The sequence below is a fragment of the Protopterus annectens genome, chromosome 14.part0 (genome assembly GCF_019279795.1).
Source record: "Protopterus annectens isolate FY-2018-M chromosome 14.part0, PAN1.0, whole genome shotgun sequence".
NCBI lineage: Eukaryota > Metazoa > Chordata > Ceratodontiformes > Protopteridae > Protopterus > Protopterus annectens.
The window spans coordinates 708,196,511-708,210,202 of NC_056748.1; the positions used below are offsets into that span (position 1 = coordinate 708,196,511).

Sequence of the window (13,692 nt, forward strand, 5' to 3'; positions counted from 1 at the left end):
CAAGAAAAGCTGGCTGTATTTGCAGATGATATCATTTTCTACCTGACAAAATCAGAAAGAGAGACAGTTTCAAATCTTTTTGAGATAAAAAATTGATATGGCTAAAACAAAGGCAATAGTGTAAATTATGTACCCACATATGAATTGATTCAACAATATCCATATTTATGGGGACATGATAAAATGAAGTATTTAGGAGTCATCATCTTCTTTCGGCTGTTTCCGTTAGGGGTTGCCACAGCGGATCATCTGTTTCCATTTCTTCCTGTCCTCTGCATCTTGCTCTGCCACACCAGCCACCTGCATGTCCTCTCTCACCACATCCATAAATCTTATCTTAGGCCTTCCTCTTTTCCTGTTACCTGGTAGCTTCATCCTTAGCATCTTTTTCCCAATATACTCAGCATACCTCCTCAGCACATGTCCAAAACAACGTAATCTTGCCTCTCTGGCTTTGTCTGCAAACCTTCCAAACTGGGCTGACCCTCTAATATACTATACAATGCAACTCCTTCTGACCTCTGTACTTCTCCATCAACACTCTCAGAGTGGACATCACATCTGTAGTGCTATTTCCCAGCATGAAACCATACTGCTGATCACTAATTATCATGTCCCTTCTTAACATAGCTTCAGGAGTATGGATTAAAAATGATTCTGGTGTGGCAGCTAAGGATATGTGGGAAGAGACTAAACAAAAGATAATAAAGACTGAGAAAATGGAAGTTCTGTTAAATGGATATGGATAGTACGATACGAGCAGTTAAAATGTTTTTAGTCCCATTAATCTTATACACAAGTCAGGCTTGTTTTTATCAATCAGAGGAGAAGTTGTGGATAGCAATTAGTAAAGAGTTGAAGGACTTTATCTGGGAGGGGAAGACGGCAAGAGTCAAGTGGGATAAGATGATTCTTCCAGTAGAATAGGGCGGATTGGGATTATCCGATTTGAAGGGGTATTTCAGAGCTTCACATTTAAGGCTCCTATACATAGCACAAGCAGAAAATTATAATTCAAAGTGGAAAGGGATGATAATGAAACAGGATGGAAGCTCAAGAAACAAGTAGAGACTGGGATTTTGGATGCAAGCCTTTACGAAGAATAACAATAATCATACAGACTATTATATCTGTAAAGTAGCAGAAAGGATCCTAAAAACTAAGCCAGCACAGTAATGAAAAATGGGATTCTGCTGATAGGTATGACTGCAATTAGGGATATAGAAAATAGGTAAGAGGGCTGGAATTTATTGGAGAAAACTGGCAAAGGAACCGAGGTATTGGGAGCAGATAACTAGAGAGGGAAAGATGATAGAATCAGAAGACACCAAGAATTTATTTGAACTGCAGGTTAGAGATTGTCTTCCCTTTCCAGGATTGATATCAGAGTATAGGCAAAGAGAAAGAAATAGGGGTATGTGAAAGATCAGCACTGGATGAGTTTTTAGTAGAATCTAGAACAGAAGCTGCCATTAAAAAGGAATAATTAGGAGAGTATAGAAAATATTGCACGATAACTATAAGAATCAGTCAGAGAAGGATAGAAAGGATTAGGAAGAGAGACTGGATGAGCAATTCACAAAAAACAATGGAAGGATATATGTATGTCTTCAAAATATGCACCCTTAATCTAGAAGATTAGAATTTTTGCTTGGAAATGTTTATATGGATATTTTTATACCCCAGGTAGACTCAAAATATTTTTTTTCTCAGGTAGATAGCAAATATTGGAGGTGTGACGAAGAAGAAAGAGACAATTGGGAACATATTTTCCTGGGAGTGTGGTGAGTTGGTGGACTTTAAGGATTCCTTGCTGGATGTACTGTCGGAGATGCTGGGTGGGCAGATTAGTGTGACAAGGGAGATGATTTTTCTGTGCTATGATGCAGAATCAGGATTGCCTAGACATGGTAAGGCCTTACTGTGTCTAATTATGGTGGTTGAAAAAAAAAGGAATTACTAGAAAATGGAAGTCAGAATCTAAACCGATATAATAGAAGTAGTGAATATAGCAGCAGAGATAAAACAACAGGAAGTGAAATATTTAGAAAGGGGTAGGAGCAAACTCCATAGGAAAAAAATAGGAATCGTGGGAATAATGCATACAGGGGAAGAATGAGGTTTAAAAGAAGGCAGGACTTGAGCTATGTAATGTTTGACTGAAAATGACTGGGTAGATTATAGGTGATGTATAATGTTTGCAACTGGGAGTGTGTCAGTATGGTTTGTTTTCATTTATATAAGTGTATGATTACCTATGCCGTAAGTGATAGTTTAATAAAGATGTTGCTTGAAAAAAATTACAGGAATTGAATAATTTATGTAATGTTGCTTATGTTATATGATATATAGCAATATGTGTGAAGTATAATGTTTGTAAATATGAACTTTTAATACAATTTGATTACTTTTAAATAAATTTAAAACTGCCTGTGTCATAAGTGATAATTCAATAAAGGTGCTTAAAAGACAGTTCCTTGGTCTCATTATCATCTTTTTCTTCATGTGTTTCAATAAAAAAAATTTATAAAAAAAAAGTCAAGTTTACTTAAGTGCCTAAACCTAGATATCTTACAGACAAATTATATACAAATTAATAAACTATAATACCAAGGTAAGAGCAATAGCGAAAAAATCAATAAAAGTAAGATGTAAGAACTAATAACTAAGAAAGCAGTTTGGCTGAAGAGCCAGAACTAATCACATATAAAGAGGTCTTAATGGACTTCTTAAAAACACTGAGCATCAGGGACTTCCTCAGCCAGACTACTAATAACTTCCAAAGATGATGCCCCTGGTAAGCAAAACAACAGTTCCAAGATGTTTTGAACCACACCCTTGGAACCACGAAAAGAGCCTTAAAAAGCATTTAAAAAAGTATTTATTTGCTTTTGTTGACCAGGAAAGCGGCTGAAGAGGGCCCATTTTCAGTGGAGGCCCGGGGAGAAAAGCTCCACAAAAAGAACACAGATTAGAGAAATAACTTAAACAAGAGTTTCAAAAATATAACAGTTACAGAAAGTGTATCACACAGGAGAATAACTAGGAACATTGTACAATTAGATGGCTAGAAGTTAGTAAGTCAAATATGGTTCATAGCAGGATAAAATGTGTGTAGTTTAACAGAGAATACAGATAAATCAAACACATTTATAATATATTACATTTTAAACAGAAGGCCTATTCTGAGTACTTTATGTAGTATACATGAACAAGAGTAGGTAACTACAATATTTTTTATATGCCATAGGGGACAAAATTGGATATAGTTAGTAGGGGATAGTACATGGGCAGAGAGATATTGATGTAAAGACTTTTTGAAACAGGGGGCACCAGGGGCGGCCCGTGCTATTGGACTGCCAGACTGCAGCCCCCTCAACTATGAAATAAAAAAATAAAAAGAAAAAATAAAAAAATCACGGACTTTCGCGCATACGCACTAGTCCGGACTGCTGCTAAGACAGTCTGGAGCATGCGCAGATTGTCTCAGCAGCAGTCCTGACTGGGAAATATGAAGAACGGAGTTCCCAGAAGTCTGTGCAGTTTTAAACTGCATAGACTATCCTGGAACTCGCTGGGAAAACGCGTCGGGGTCGGATTGCAACGTCAGCAGTCAGGAGTTCGTCGGGGGAAGGATCTCGGGTCTGGATTGGAGTTTGCTGCAGGGGAAGATCTAGCGACGGGCAGGGTTGGATTTTCGTGGGTTTTCAGCTACAGTCTCATTGGGGGAAGATGCGTTTCATAGGATTTATGGTGGTTTTGCAGACAGGGATTTGGATTTACTGGATTTATGGTGGTTTTGCGGATAGGGATTTACTACAGGTAAGTGTGTGGACAGGGATTGATGGTTTGCTACAAGGGGTGTGTGTGGACAGAGATTGATGGTTTGCTACAAGGGGTGTGTGTGGATACGGATTGATGGTTTGCTACAAGGTGTGTGTGTGTGTGTGTGTGTGTGTGTGTGTGTGTGTGTGTGTGTGTGTGTGTGTGTGTGTGTGTGTGTGTGTGTGTGTGTGTGTGTGTGTGTGTGTGTGTGTGTGTGTGTAAATGCCCCAGGTGCAATATACTGGTGGTTAGACTCATGGTGGTGTGGTAGGGAATACCTCAGGCTTGAACCCTGTACCTTTTATGCAGGTGTTAAAGACCTGAATTCCCTACCCACCACCATTTGTAAAAAAATTGCAGATTTTTGCCTCATATTTGATCTGATCTGTTCCTCATAATATCTGTGGTTTGTAAATATTGCAGTGCTTGATATTTGATGGTGTAGTGGTAGCATTGTTGCCTCACAGCTGCAGGTTCTCAGGTTTGATTCTTGGCTGGGGTGCCTTCTTTGTGGGTGTCTGTATCTTCTCCCTGTGTTTGTGTGGGTTTGCTTTTGTGTCCTCCCATGTTACAAAGACATGTCTGCATTATTTCTTCCTGGGCCTCTGCTGAAAATTGTTTATTTGTTCTAAGTCAGTCTGTCCTGATTAACAAATGTTATATAAAATTGACAGGCATTTGAATTTCAGACTTCAGGTTTCTGAATGTTTAATTCCTTACATATTTGATGGTGCAGTGGCAGTATTGTTGCCTCACAGCTATAGGTTTTCTGGTTTGATTCTTGGCTGTGGTGCCTTCTGTGTGGAGTCTGCATCTTATCCCTGTGTTTGTGTGGATTTGCTTTGGTGTTCTGCCATTTTACAAAGACATGTGTCTATAGTATTTCTCCCTGGGCCTCTGCTGAAAATTGTTTTTGTTCCGTCAGTAGTAAAATTGACAGGCATTTGAATTTCAGACTTCATATTCTTCAGGAAATACATAGTAAAATATTTTTTATTCTAGCAATAAATATATAGCAACACAACCTTTTATTATAGCAATTTTTTAAGTTTATAAGATGACTATTTGAAATTTGTCCTTATTTTTGGGACTGTAATACCCTGTTATTGGCTTTGAAATTTGTCCTTAGTTTTGGCACTGCAATACCCTGTTATTGGCTTTGTCCAGGTTTTTCTGTGCTAAGGTTGACAGCTATGGCAAGAACTGAATTCACTGAATATGTTTGGGGGCTGTATTCCCTCATTACTGGGTTTGTCCAGGTGTTTTTTGCTAAGAGGTTGACAGCTATGGTGAGAACTGAATTCATTAAATTATAGCCATTTAAGTTTCAGTCTTCCTCTCTTTCACAAAGCAGCTGATTTGGCGTAGTGGTATGTTGTTCTTGACTGTTTTGCACAGGGACCTTGGCAGTAAAATGTACAGTGGTAACACAGCATTTTTCTTTCACAAAGCAGGTGATTTGGCATAGTGGTATGTTGTTCTGACTCTTTTGCACAGGGACCTTGGCAGTAAAATGTATGGTGGTAACACAGCATTTTATTCTAGCAGCTTTCAAGATTATACAAGCAATGTTTAATGTGTCCCTGGTTTCTGCCCTTTTGACCCACCCCAATAAATTTGGCTTTTTCCAGATTTCTTGTGCTGCTAAGTTGAGATGCAGTTGAGTATTGAGTAGATTTTACAAGGAGCTGAGAGCTGCAGGGGAAGAGAAGTTTAGTGCTGATTATGCTAAGTCAGCTCACATTGCTAATAGCACAACAGGTTGTGTACTTGCTTTTGATGCAGAAGGTTGTTGGTTCTACTCCCATAAGGGGTGAATGCTGCCGTACTGAAAGTTAAGATACTAACTATGAGCCTGTTATCAGTTTGCTATCCATTTCCTATTGCAATATTACTAGCTTATTTTTAATGTAATTTAGGCAACTTATTCCTCAGGGGCATCAGACACTTTATTTTTCGATGAAACCATGAAATATAAAGGTGATTAGCAGCAACCTCTTCATTACAGATTTATTTAACGTGGAATTATTTATATGACTTTTTTACTACTTCAGAGATTGTGCATATTTACTGATAATGGTGGACTGTAGAATTGTGCATATTTACTGATAATTGTGGACTGTAGAAGTTTGAGTAGACTTTTATGATGGAAATGTTCTGAATTGGGCAGTTTTTTCATTGGTGCATGCGTTTTGTTTCATTGTTTACTGGAAAAATGCTCAAAGCAATAGGAAGCTGTATCAAAGAGCACATGTATGTTTCATATGCAAGGGGCCTATGATTTGAAAACAGCCCAGAATTAATCTTTATCTGCCATGGGTGTATTTTCTTTGAATGTGGGTTTCAATGTTGTTTCAATGAATGTGAGTTTCAATGGCAGAGAAGTTTTAATGCCAAGTTTGTTTAGCAGATGTCTTAGTGTTCGTGCTGTAAAATGCAAAATAAAACTTCCAAATGAAGTTCAAATCATAATAGAAGTAAATCAGTATGCACGTTAGTGTTTATGGTAAATGGAGTGAAACAGCCAAGTAATGGATCATTGGAATGGCTGCAGGGGGAGGCTCCATTCGACCATGGTTTTGTGAGGGGGAAGGGCGGCAAACTTAGGCAGCCCCTGCTGAACCATACCTCCCAACTGTCCAGATTTTCAAAGAATGAATAGATTTTTTGCTTCTTATTTTTGGTTTGTTCCTCATAAAATTTGTGGTTTTCTGGCAAATCATTTAGGAATTGAGTCACTAATGACACACTGAGTTTCAGACTTCATAACCTTTAGAAAAATGCATGCTAAAGTAAGACCTGATCTGAAGTAGGAGATTCATTTGTCAGCAAGCAACGGTATGGATCCGGATGATCCGACGAACGCACCGTTTCCAGCTATCAGGATCAGCTCTCCTCCCCTAGCCCCTCACCCATAATGCCCTGCCTTCTTCCACTGCACCTCAGATCTAGTTTGCCTTAGCATTTCTGGTGACAGCTTGATCTGAGTTTATTGCTTAAGGGATTTTTATTTTATTTTATATTTTTTTCCTTTTTAGTACTATATTTGTGTGTATGTGATTATGTTCCCTATACCCTTTGTTTGTTTTTTTTTACAGTTTCAAAAATTTTTTTGTAATTCCTCCCCTTCCTTAGTGTGTGGTGTGTCTGTGGTCTGTGGGGCTTGGGGTGTGTCTGGTGTCTGTGTAGTTAAAACTTGTTACTTTTTTACTTTTTAAAAAAAAAAAAAAAAAAAAAAAAAAAAAAAAAAAGCCCCTCAGGGGCCCTGCTAGGCCCCACTGGGTGGCCATAAGCTGTCATGTGCCGATACACTGTTCCTGATGTGTCGGGTGCAACGGGTTGAACACAAGATGAGACATGGTTCAATGGTCTGAGGGTTCTTTTCCCCCACATTGCGGCCTGGAGCCTCTGCTGGTCTTGGCGCTGATTTTACCCCCCCCCACTCCCGCCGACCCCCCCCTGTAGTACTCCCCTCCCCTGCACCTGCTAGACTCTGTTCCTGAGACTCCTCCTGCACCGACTCGAGACTCTAGACTCGTTCGAGGACAGAAAGTTAGAAAACCGCCCTCCGAGCACCGGGAAACCTCCGCAGAAGACTGCGGCCTCCCACTGCCCCCGACGGGCCGAGGCTACTCCCGCCTGAGGCCTGCTATCAGCTCCTACTTCCTCGCCTCGTAGCTCGGGGCTCTCCGACTTGAGAGGAGGTTCACCGACCTCGGCGAGGGTATCGAGGCAAGGTCCTAAGGCGCCCAGAGAGCCTCTCTCGAGTTCCTGCCTCCCCTTCTCAGCCCACTCCCTAGTCTTTCCATGCGCTCCTTCTCTGGGGCTTAGATGCTTTTCTTCTGCCCAGAGACTCCTGCAGGGAGCCTCCCGACTCGCCCGGGCCGGGCTTCGAAGATGGACACTGCCCACCCCTACTTCAGAGACCGGACTGGCAGGCCCCGAAGCCGCTCCGGAGACTTGGTGGATCGTGGGCCCAGCTTCGATCCCGCTGGTCCTGCCGGATCAGGCTGGCCTAGAGCCCCCACTGGATGCCGGCGGCCCGGGGCCCGCCGTCGTGGACTAGTGTGCTCCGGCGCCCTCCTGTAGAGCACTGGGCCTCGATGTCGGCATCCGGGCGCCGCTCCCTGGGTCCACACTCCATCTGCCTGGATCTGGGACATCGGCGTTCGATCCCCGCCCCTTCGGCTTTGGATGCCGTGGAGAGGGCTCCTGCTGATTTGGACCCATCCACCCGCCGTGCACTGCCCCGCCCCTCCCCCCAACTCTCTGTCCTGCTTCCATCACACCGCTTGAGGGACAAGACAGCCGATGCCCCAAGCAAGCAGTGGCTTTTCACCCCAGCTTGTGAGGGTTGCTGAGATGCTAAGAATCTTCCCAGGGGGGAGGCACAGGGTGGAAGGAGGCACAGAGCGAATACCTGACTGGAGCCACTGCAATCATTTAAGACTTGTACTTAAGAGGTGGGGGTTTGTCTCCCACTCTAGACATCATGGAGGAACTGTTGAAGCACTCAGGCCGACCTCCCTAAAGCTTTCTGAGATGCTGTCCGCCCCCCTTGAGGACTCAGTGCGGGTCCGGAGCCATCTTGACGGGCAGGGCCCTCCAATCCCCTGGTGGACCCCTCTCACCCCCTCCTGGGCCTCATGACCACCGACCAGTTTAATGCCACCTTCAAAAGTTCTTCTCAGTAAGGGCCCCCTGCTGACCGGACTCACTGGAGCAGCTCCTCCGTGCTCCCCATGTTATAGGCTCTCAGACAATGGATTACTCACGGGCAGCAGCCACCAAGAGGATCCTCACCCACCAGATCTCGGATCATTTCGTCCTTCTGATCAGATGGTCTACTGCAGCAGCTTACTTTCTGCTACTTAAAGCCCATGTTAGAGGGAGAGTTAAGCAGGTGCAGCAACCATATTAAAGTGATGCTTCTATCCCCCAGGCAGCATGAGGGAGACACATGCCCTTGCATCACCCCAGGAGGACATCTTCGTGCACGGCCAATACGCCAGTGCAGTTGCTTTCCCTTAGAACTGAGGGGATGCATAGAGCTGAGCTGCTAGGCTCAGTCTGCTCATGAGGGCCTGGCTCATTAATTGTTCACGAGTTAGGTCGGACAGATCATGTGGCCGCCTGCATGATGGTTCTGCCCTCTTTCGGGTCAGGTTCTTCCTGGGGTGGCCCAGGCTGGCAGACGGCTGTTGGCAGGGCTGAGGCCTCTGTCCACTTCGGGGCCAGAGAGGTGAGGACCCAGGAACCAACCGTCGAAGAAGAAGATGTCCTCTCGAAGTCAGGGAGTAATCCCAACTTTGGGCCAGAGTGGCAGTCCCAACCATAGCAGCAAACCGCCCCCCCAGCTTCCCCAGGGGGTCGCCCGCTCCTTTGGGATTTCCCAGCCAGAGAAGGGAGAGAACTGCTCCCTCGCCGCAGCACCCCAGAGGCTCAGGGACTGCTGGACTCTGACAGCAGAAACGGCTGCTCCACTCTGGTGGCACCTGAGAGTTTAACAAGGAAGACATACTCCCTCCTCAGATCATCCTCCGAGAGGATAGGGTAAGGATTATTCTAGATCGTATCCTATCAAAATCCTCCAACCACATCCACCCACCAGAGGGAGGACCAAGGTCCTATCCTCCTACTGGGGGGGCAAAGTGCTACCAGTTCGCCCCCCTCAAGGATCGATCAGGGTTCCCAGCCAAGGTTCCCTTCTTATCAGAGAGGGGAACTCACTGTGGTCCTTTTGGATTTTCTCTTCCAAAGGGACAGAAATCCCAACCACCAGGATGGATGGTCACTTGGCTTGTACCACATATCTTTCGGATAGGCTCTGACTTGTGCTCAGGAGCGTTCAAGGCCTCATTTCACTGGACATACTAACACACAGACAAGGTCAGACCCTAAGGTCCAACTGGGAGCCAGTCACTACCAGGAGAGGTCAATTTCAGTTTGGTCTCACCACGCTCCCCCTCACCTTCACCAAAGTGGGTGGGTGGGCTGAAAACCACAAGGAGTGGTTGGGGACCTTCTAACCTCCCTTCTCCTGACCCGTGTCCTTCTCACCCAACAAGGCACTCCCCCCCTTTAGCAAGGGACTCCTTTCTGGGCACTTTAGCCTCTTTCTATCAGCTACTTTCTTCAGGTAGCTTTGTGGTGGACTCAGCAATTAGATTTCAAAGTGCTGCTGTAGACACAAGGGAAGTTAGTTGTTCCTTATCATCCCTAACAGCCTGGAAGTTCCTTTCATGTAAGCTGTCTCTTCCTTGACTCCAGCATTCAGCCACTCTCATTCCAGCCTGGGGCACTCTCCCCCTGCACTATTTTTTCTCCGGCCAGTTCGCTGAGTGGGCGCACTTGCGAGTGACGTTTTCCTCTTGTCCCCGCTTTACCTTTCTCTTCCCGCAGGGTCATTCCATTAAATGTTCTTAGGTCCCTCAGTGGCCCTTTTCCACTCCTCCCCTGGTCCCACCATGATTCAGCCGAGCCTCTTTTGTGGTGGAGGACAACAGACAGTCTCCACGGACGATCCCGCCGTGGGGGCTTCCCTACCCCCCTGCCTCAGGCAGGGCACGGAACTACCCAGGACTCTCCTGTGCATCAATGTTTCCAGATGAGGGTCAAGTCTCCCTGGCTAGCACTGCAGGCCTTTTCTAATATCTCCTTTATTGCAATGGGGGCAGGGCTTGGCTCATTGGCCAACTGGTGCGGGAACCAGGTCTCCCCCCTTCTAGTCAAGTATACAAGGAGAGTGTGGGCAGTGGGACAGGGACCAACCACTCTCCCGAACGCAGATTGCGTGCTTGGCCTCATCCTCCATGAGACAAACTACCTCGCATCTCCTTCTTTCGCTTTCATATTGGTAACTTAATGCTCAAATCATCTCACATATCTTCCATTCCCTGCCTCAGCAGATGTTGTTCCCTTGCTTCTCCCTCTCTCAGTATTCGCGTAGGTTTTTTAGATCTAATCCCTCTTCCACTGATCCCCCAGGACGCCTGGTGCATGCTGAACCTGGAAGTTTGCCTGATAGCCCCTGCCCCTCTGCTCCCTCAGGGCCTTCTTCTCATGGTCCGGGGTTCCTCTCCAGTCCCTTTCCCCCTGGTTCTAGCACTCTTCCTCTTAATTTCCCAGCCTTTAACCTTTTCTCTCGTGATGGGTCCCTTTCTAGCTAGATCCCCCATTTCAGATAACTTCCCCACCTAACCTACTATACTTACTTAGATTTACCCCCTAGGTAATGATGGCACCTGTATCAGTCTCCACCAATGAAGGACTGCCATTTTTTCCTCCTATATATCCCTGCTCCAGGACATCTAACTGTCTACCAGAAGAACTTAATCTCCAAAATGAAGTGATTTCTGTACCAAGGAGCGCCCTCCCTATAGCCATACGGCAATTCCCTTAAGTTGGTCTCCATCTTCCTTTTGACTCCTTTTCTCTTTGGCGCCCGTAGCCACAAGTTCCCATTCATTCTTATCTCCCTGACCACCTTTGTTTCCTTACCACTCTTTTTTCCTATGGAACTTGTTCCTCCACCATGTGTGTCTTTTACCTTTCTTCTTCATGACCTCGGGTCTAACAGGCTTATTCCGCACGCACTGTCTTTGTAAATTTAAAATCTTTCTTAAACCTCCCTTTCAGCCTGCCCCCACTGTACATCTAAAATTTTATCTCTTAAGACTTGCTTTTTGGTAGCCATTGATCATGCCTTCGCTTTGAACTTCAAGCCCTTTCCATAAAGCCTTTCCTTATCTTGGAAGACTGGATTTGGTGTACCAGATCAAAACTAAAAGCTTTCCTAGGTTGTCACGGACTTTTTCAGTAATCAGTATTAGCCATACCTCGCTTTCATTCCTAACCCTTTTGAGTCCAGGCAATCTCAAAGCTGCAATCATTGGAGTCAGCAATTGCCCTATTCTTATGACAAACAGGACACTTGGTTCAGAACAATCTTGATCAGTTGTCTGCTTCCTTATTATCTTTTAAGGTAAGGCAATTTCCTTCAAAGGTAGAGACTCCTTTGCACGTTTTTCAGTGTATTTTCGAGCCTTCCACCAGGGGTAATGCTGGTCTGCGAACGACGGACTCCATCCCAATTCAACCCGCCAGTCCCTACCTAGGAGGCCTTCTTACCTAGGCGTCCTCTGGATGACACCGGTTCAGCATCCACTGTCTCATCATCTCATCTGGATTTCTCTTCCATCCCTGATCAGACCGTCAGAGCATAGAGATCCTTTGCTTTCTAATTCTATCAACTGTCTCAGTTTATACAAGAGCAATTTTTAGTACTGTTTATATGTTCTTCCAATATATTTGGCCTTGTCCTGATTTATTGCATTAACAGGTTGAGAGGTACATGCAAATAAATTGCTTTATAGAATTAGGCATAGCCAAACCTCTCAACTGTCCCTGATTTTGGCTCAAAATGTTGCTCTTCCCCTAATGATCCCTCCGCAAAATAACATTTTGGAAGAAAACATGGAGGGTTTATAATTAAGAAATAACTGTAATAATCCGTTAGATTACTTTTATTTCAGAAATGCATGTAGATTATTTTATTTTGTCAACCGTTCAAGTTAGTGGTACTAATATTAAAGTGTCCCTTCTTTGACAGGTTCCCAGCTATATTGTGTTGCTATTTTATATTTTTACATCACATTTTTGGTCCATTTTTCATAAAATTGTGTTTTTTTGGCAAATTAGTGACAAATCATTAAAAACTGAAGTTAGAAAATAATGATAGACATTTGAGTTTCAGATTTCATACCATTCAGAAAATTCATGCTAATGCAAGACCTCTATTATCTTTCTAAGTTTATAAGAGCAATATTTTAAAAATTGTCCTTATTTTTGGGCCTTTGTCCCATTTCTTTGTATGACTTTGTCCAGATTTCTTGCTCTGAGGTTGAGAGGTATGACAAATGTGTCAGGGCCATCACAAGTCAGCCAGAGACATTTCAAACTGTGACATACTTGTTGCACCCCACTTCCCCATGTAGTGACTCTGGATGTGTCGAAGCAAGGCAAGAAGTAGTTATGCAGTGTAAATGTGCAGAGTACCCCCCCCCCCCATCCAAGGTAGACTCAAGTACTAGAGTGGCTTTTCATCTGTCCTTGATTTTTACAGAATGGTCTGGTTTCTGTCATATTTTTTGTACTGTTGATTTATGCTTATTACTCAAAGTGCCTGTTGCTCTGTGTTTAAGTAGCAATACTTTAATGACCATCAGGTAAGCTTGGCTGAGATTGCAAGATGCAAGTAAGCTTTAATAAGCATACTGTTAAAGAATTGCCAACATTGAAAGCCTTTCTGTTGCCATGTAGAGAATACCTAACTAGATAATGTATAAGCCTTGGGTATTGAAATGCATATGCCAGTATTTGTAATAAAGAACAGGATTACATTATTTTAAGAGTCTCATTACACTTGGAGACTTCCAGTCATATCTGCAGGCTTTACCCGTAAACAGAATGCCAATCGTGTGGTCCAGAACCTGTACAGTAATCCTTTTAAGCAATGTATCTTGAGCTTATTTCTTGTTTGCTTTTCATTTTTTACTTTGTTCATGTTTCCCCATGAAACAAGTAGATGTCAGGCAGCAGGTCTTTTTTTGGATAAGGAACATTTTTACAAGTGGGGGCATCAGAGATTTCTACTTTCAGCATGTTACTTGGTACTTTAATAAAGCTGAATATAAATTATAATTAGAACTGCAGTGCAAGAAGTGGTTTGAGTTGAGTGCTGCTTGTTTTTCTTATACTTGATTTTGACTGGCATTCCATTAATGTATTTAAAAAAAAGTAATTTATTTTTTCATGCCTCACAACCTTTTTTGTTTCCATCTAGATATTAAGCTGTCATGCAGCCAA

At 43.6% G+C, this 13,692-nt stretch overlaps 1 protein-coding gene across 5 annotated transcripts in view; it reads left to right on the top strand.

Annotated features, from left to right (window-relative positions):
• The window catches only part of CAMTA1 (calmodulin binding transcription activator 1), a 2,166,856-nt gene that overhangs the window by 1,598,450 nt on the left and 554,714 nt on the right, over window positions 1–13,692 (top strand). The gene's annotated exons all lie outside the window — the stretch shown is intronic.